Source organism: Humulus lupulus, chromosome 3 (assembly GCF_963169125.1).
Source record: "Humulus lupulus chromosome 3, drHumLupu1.1, whole genome shotgun sequence".
Lineage (NCBI taxonomy): Eukaryota > Viridiplantae > Streptophyta > Magnoliopsida > Rosales > Cannabaceae > Humulus > Humulus lupulus.
The window spans coordinates 100,101,906-100,108,871 of record NC_084795.1 but is presented as its reverse complement, the minus strand read 5'-3'; the positions used below and the strand labels follow the sequence as shown (position 1 = coordinate 100,108,871).

The following is a 6,966-nucleotide window of genomic DNA, read 5'->3' as shown; positions in this document are numbered from 1 at the left end:
TCTTAAAAAAAAAAAAAAGATAAAAAGAAATTTGGGACGGTTCAACCACCCATAAAAAAAAATATATACTTATATTTATATTTATTGTTTTTTTTTTTAGTTGACGGCACTTGTGCCTCCTATCTATCCTTTTAATTTTTATAGTCGATGGCACTTGTGCCTCCTAATTTTGTTATAATTTTGTTGTAATTTTATTTCTTTTATATCTTTGTTAATTGATGGCACTTGTGCCTCTTGACATTTGTTGTAATTTTCTTTATTTATATTGTTGTAATTTTTATTTTATTTAATTTCCGCAAATTACTAGTTGATGGCAATTTTGCCTCCTAGCTAGTTGATGGCAATTTTTGCCTCCTAGTCCTCTATCTTATGTTTAAGTTGATGGCACTTGTGCCTCCTAGTTTTTACCTTAATTTTGTTATGGTTGATGGCATGCTATGCCTCCCTACTCTTGCTTAAATTTTAGTCTTATTTAATTTTTGCCTTATTTTTCTTTGTCTTCTTTAATATTTTAGCGTAATATTGTGAAAAATACTTGAAAAAAAAAAAAAAAAAAAAAACCTAAATCTTGTCCTTTCACCATAAGCAATTCTTGCTTAAAGGAAATTTGACCAAAATTCCCATCCGCCTCTACTAATTAACCTCGGGGAGTTGTTAGTAGTGCGCGAGTAAGTGGAATCAAATAGGCCTGGGGACAAGTAAACCATAAGAATTATATTGTTGTGAAATCTCTAAAAATTCTAAGTATGCTCTGTGGTTGCGGTTTTAACTGATCTTCCACATCAGAAAATTGTTTGTTTGAGATTATCCTTGTTGCCTTGTTTGTGAAAAATTGTATGCATCATTGGGAACGTAACTCTAAAAAACGATTAGTAAAAAGACGTTTATCTTTGTTTGAAATTGAAAGTGTTAGTAAAAATTTGAGCATCATGGAACCTATTGCTAATATTGTTGATGAAAATGTTGTGCCTGAAAAAACTTTGCTTGAATATTTTGCACCTATTTCATCTAATGCTCCTTCATGCATTGTTTTACCTACTACTTCTGCTACTCATTTTGAGCTTAAACCCGCAATCATTCAATTATTGCCATCTTTTTATGGGTTAGATAGAGAGGATCCTTACATGCATGTCAAAGATTTCTTAGAAATTTGCTCAACATTTAAATTTCAAAATTTTTCTGATGAGTCGGTCAAACTAAGATTGTTCCCTTTTTCATTAAAAGACAAATCAAAAGCCTGGTTAAATTCCCTTCCCATGGGGTCTATAACTACATGGGATCAACTTTATAATAAATTCTTACTGAAATTTTTTCCTATGTCTAAAACTGATAGTCTAAGGAGAGAAATCTCCGAGTTTTTTCAAAAAGATAATGAAGAGTTTTATGAATGTTGGGAAAGATTTAAAGATTTATTATTAAAATGTCCTCATCATGGTTTTGAAAAATGGAGACTTGTAAAATATTTTTATGATGGTTTGACTCCCTCTAATCGTCAAATGATTCAATCTATGCATACTGGAAAATTTTTAAAATTTCAAGGACAAGAGGCGTGGGACGCCCTTGAAGATTTATCTGTCAATTCACAACAATGGAATTATTTTGATCCTAGGTCTAGGTCAACTAATTCACCAAAAAGAGGAGGAAGGTATGAAGTAAAAGAAGAATTAGACTTAAGAACATCCTTAGATAAATTAGCGAGAAAAGTAGAAGCTTTAGCCATAAGCCAAACTATAAACTCTCCAATTCAACCTAGAAAAGATGTTTGTTCTATATGTTCTAGTCCTTGCCATAATGCCCAATCATGCCCTTCCTACCAAGAAGCCTTTTCTGAGGAGGCCAATGCACTTCATACTTATGGGAAACCAAATGATAGCCCATTTTCGTCCACCTACAATCCAAATTGGAGAAACCATCCGAACTTTTCATGGAGACAAAACCAACCCCAAATGAATCAAGGGCACCAATACAACACACAAAACCAAGCTCATGCCCCACAAAATCAACCATATCCGCAACAAAGAAAACCTTCCTTAGAAGATACTTTACAACAATTTATGCAATCTACCCAACAAATCCTACAAAATCAATCTCAATCTATTACCAAACTCGAGACACAAGTAGGACAACTTGCCACTGCTTTAGCTGATAGAGAAAAAGGAACATTCCCTAGTCAACCTATCCCTAATCCAAAAGGTCAATATGAGATAGGAAAGTCTAGTCATAATGGAGAAGTCAAATCAATTTCAACTCTTAGGTCTGGAAAGAAAATTGTCAAACCCGATTACATACCCGAGGTTGAAAATGAAAAAGAAAAAGAAAAGAGTCAGCCTCCTAGTTCTAATCTCAATGACTCATCAAACAAAGAAACTCCAATCCATCCTTTCATTCCAAAAGCCCCATTCCCACAAAGATTACTTCCAATTAAAAAAGGCAGCCAATATAATGACATCTTAGAAGTTTTTAAACAAGTTAGTATCAATATCCCTTTCTTAGATGCCATTAAACAAATTCCTGCCTACTCTAAATTTTTAAAGGATCTTTGTACTGTTAAAAGAAACACTAATGTTCCTAAAAAGGCGTTTTTAACTGAACAAGCTAGTTCCATTATTCAATATAAGAGTCTTGTTAAATATAAAGATCCTGGGTGTCCCACAATTTCATGCATTATTGGTGATCATTTTATTAACAAAGCTTTACTTGATTTGGGTGCTAGTGTAAATTTATTGCCTTATTCTGTTTATAAGCAACTTGGTCTTGGTGAGCTAAAACCTACCTCTATAACTCTTCAATTAGCCGATCGTTCTGTAAAAATTCCTAGAGGCATTATAGAGGATGTTTTGATAAAAGTTGATAAATTTTATTTTCCTGTTGACTTCATTGTTCTTGATACTCAACCTGTGGAAAATATGCATGCTCAAATTCCTATCATTTTAGGTAGACCATTCTTAGCTACTTCTAATGCAATCATAAATTGTCGTAATGGTGTTTTGAAATTATCTTTTGGAAATATGACTGTTGAATTGAATGTTTTTAATGTGGTTAAATCTGTTGAGTGTGAAGAAGTGCATGAAGTTAACATGATAGATAGTATTTGTGAAAATGATGGAAATGACTTATTTGATTTTTGTGAAAAATACTTTGGTATGAACTTGCATGTTGATGACTCTAATGATGATGTGAATTCTTTGGTAGAGCCTATACCCTTAAATGAAACCAAAGTTGAACCTTTTTCACCCTTAGGTCATGTTCAATCAATTTCTGAGTCTCCAAAGTTAGACCTTAAACCTTTGCCAGAAAATTTAAAATATGCTTTTCTAGGAGAGTCTGAAACCTTACCTGTTATCATAGCATCCGCTTTAGATAAAGAACAAGAAGGTAAATTGTTAGATGTCCTTAGAAAACATAAAGAAGCCATAGGTTGGACCATTGGAGACATTAAAGGAATTAGCCCATCCATATGTATGCATAGAATCCATCTAGAAGAGAATGCTAAAACCTCTCGGGAATGTCAAAGAAGATTAAATCCAAATATGAAAGAAGTAGTTAGAGAAGAGGTCATAAAATTGTTAGACGTAGGTATCATTTACCCTATTTCTGATAGTCAATGGGTTAGTCCAGTTCAAGTTGTGCCTAAGAAGTCTGGGATCACAGTTGTTGAAAATGAGAAAAATGAATTAATCCCTACTAGAGTACAAACAGGGTGGAGAGTGTGCATAGATTATAGAAAGTTGAATAATGTTACTAGAAAAGACCATTTTCCATTGCCTTTTATTGATCAAATGCTTGAACGATTAGCTGGCCATGCATATTATTGTTTTCTTGATGGGTATTCGGGGTATAACCAAATCCCCATCGCCCCAGAAGATCAAGAAAAGACTACTTTTACATGCCCTTTTGGAACTTTTGCATATCGTCGCATGCCCTTTGGATTATGTAATGCACCTGCGACTTTTCAAAGATGTATGATTTCGATTTTTTCTGACATGGTTGAAAGATTTCTTGAAGTATTTATGGATGATTTTTCTATGTTTGGTTCCTCTTTTGATGAATGTTTGCACCATCTTTCACTTGTTTTAATTCGTTGCAAAGAGAAAAACCTTGTGCTTAACTGGGAAAAATGTCATTTTATGGTTAAAAAAGGAATTGTTTTAGGTCATGTAATCTCATCTAATGGAATAGAAGTTGATAAAGCTAAAGTTGACCTTATTTCAAAACTTCCCCCACCTAAAACTGTGAAAGAAATTAGATCATTCTTAGGCCATGCCGGTTTTTATAGAAGATTTATAAAAGACTTTAGCAAAATTTCTCGGCCTTTATGCCATTTACTTGGAAAAGAAAATGCTTTTGTCTTTGATAGTAATTGCCATGTTGCCTTTGAAAAATTAAAAAATTTGTTGACTACTGCACCCATTATTCGACCTCCTGATTGGAAAATACCTTTTGAAATAATGTGTGATGCTTCTGATTATGCTATAGGTGCTGTCTTAGGACAAAGACTTGAAAAAATACCTCATGTAATTTACTATGCTAGCAAAACTTTAAATGATGCTCAATTAAATTACTCCACAACCGAAAAAGAATTGCTTGCTGTTGTTTTTGCATTGGAGAAATTTAGATCTTATTTGTTAGGATCTAAAATTATTGTCTATTCTGATCATGCTGCATTAAAATATCTCTTATCGAAAAAAGATGCTAAGTCTCGTTTGATCCGTTGGATCCTGCTTTTACAAGAATTCGACTTAGAAATACGTGATAAAAAAGGATCTGAAAATGTTGTTGCTGATCATTTATCTAGACTAGTTGTTGAAACTATACATGATTCCACTCCTATCACTGAAACTTTTCCTGATGAACAATTAATGCATATTTCTTCATTACCTTGGTATGCTGATATTGTTAATTATTTGGTCACTAAAGAAATACCATCTCATTGGTCTAAGCATGATAAATCTAAATTTTATTCTGAGGTGAAAAACTTTATTTGGGATGATCCTTACTTGTTTAAATACTGCCCTGATCAAATAATTAGAAGATGCATTCCAAACTGTGATCAGTCTAAAATCATATCTTTTTGTCATGATCATGCATGTGGAGGACATTTTAGTGGTAAGAAAACAGCTGCTAAAGTTTTACAATGTGGTTTTTATTGGCCTACTATCTTTCATGATACATATGTTTATTGTAAAGCTTGTGAACGTTGCCAAAAGTTAGGAAGTTTAACTAAAAGAAACATGATGCCTTTAAATCCTATTCTTATTATTGACATATTTGATGTTTGGGGCATTGATTTTATGGGACCATTTCCTAACTCTTTTGGTAATCTTTATATTCTTGTTGGAGTCGATTATGTATCTAAATGGGTTGAAGCTATTGCATGCCACACTAATGACCACAAAGTTGTGCTTCGTTTTTTGAAAGAAAATATATTTTCCCGTTTTGGTTCACCACGTGCTATAATTAGTGATAACGGTACTCACTTTTGTAATAAGCCATTTGAACATTTAATGAAACAATATGGCATTACACATAAAGTCTCAACACCATATCACCCACAAACTAATGGTCAAGTTGAAGTGTCTAATAGGGAAGTTAAGCACATTTTAGAAAAAACTGTGAATCCAACTAGGAAAGATTGGTCCTTAAGACTCATTGATGCATTATGGGCGTATCGTACCGCGTACAAAACGCCCATTGGCATGTCACCCTACAGACTTGTGTATGGGAAGGCGTGCCATTTACCTGTTGAGTTAGAACATAGAGCCTTCTGGGCAATTAAGCAGTTAAATTTTTCTTTAGACAAAGCAGGTGAGAAACGAAAGCTTCAACTCAATGAACTAGACGAAATTAGGAATGATGCATATGACTATTCAAAAAAGTATAAGGATCGCATGAAATTTTACCATGATAAAAATATTTTGAGAAAAGATTTTTATCCAGGTCAGAAAGTCCTTTTATACAACTCTCGTTTGCATTTATTCCCGGGAAAGTTACGCTCTAGGTGGTCTGGTCCTTACATTGTTCGTATTGTTTTTTCACATGGAGCTATTGAAATTGAAAATCCTAAAAATGGTAATATATTTAAAGTTAATGGACAAAAATTAAAACCATTTTTGGAATTAAAAACTGATGAAGTGGATGAGATACTCCTTGAGGACCCTGTTTACCATGCTCTTTGATTCCTGTGTGATCTTGATAACTTGTGTTTTATTTGTATTGTTGTTTTATGTGCGATTTAATTTTTGTTAGTTGTATCCTGTTCTATCTTGTTCTATCTTCGCAATGCACAATATCGAGGTACGACCATTCTAAACTTTACACTCTTGTCAATTTTAATTTATATTTATATTTTGACACATTGAGGACAATGCTTAAATTAAGTTTGGGGGTATCGAGTTTTATTGTGTTTGTTTTGTGTTTTATTTATGTTTGCTTTGCATTGTTTTTAATGTTTTGTGTTTTATTTTATGTATGCTTGTTTGAAAAGAAAAAAAATGTTTGTTTGAATTTTTTATTTATTTATTTATATGTTGTGGTTTTGTTAATTTTTTTTTTTTTTTTTATTTGTTCATTTTCATAAAAATTCAAAAAAAAAATAAAAAATAAAAAAATTATTTACAAAAAAAAAAAAAAAATTTGGTGATATTTTTCATTTTCAATGATAAAAATTCTGATTGAGTTTGAAATTAATTCTCTTAAAAATATGAATAATTTTTAAGCTTTGTTTTTAATTATAGGGTCAATTTTGCTTGTAACAAAAATTACATTTTTCATAAAAATTCTTATTTCCTATAAGTTTAAGTGAAAAATAATTTTAATAAAAACATATTTTCTAAAAGCAAAATTGACAATTTAATTAATTATATAAGCTTAACTTTTATTCATAATAATTTCTGAGAGTTATTTTCATTGTGCAATTTTTGAGAAAATCATTTTTATATCACCAATAAAAAAATATATATATATGTG

At 31.8% G+C, this 6,966-nt stretch overlaps 1 non-coding gene across 1 annotated transcript; it reads right to left on the bottom strand.

Annotated features, from left to right (window-relative positions):
- Positions 1 to 1,331: 1,331 nt before the first annotated feature.
- On the bottom strand, positions 1,332 to 1,438 carry LOC133827728 (small nucleolar RNA R71). Its single transcript, XR_009890379.1, has one exon. It is a non-coding gene; the product is annotated as a small nucleolar RNA R71 (small nucleolar RNA).
- Positions 1,439 to 6,966: the final 5,528 nt, after the last annotated feature.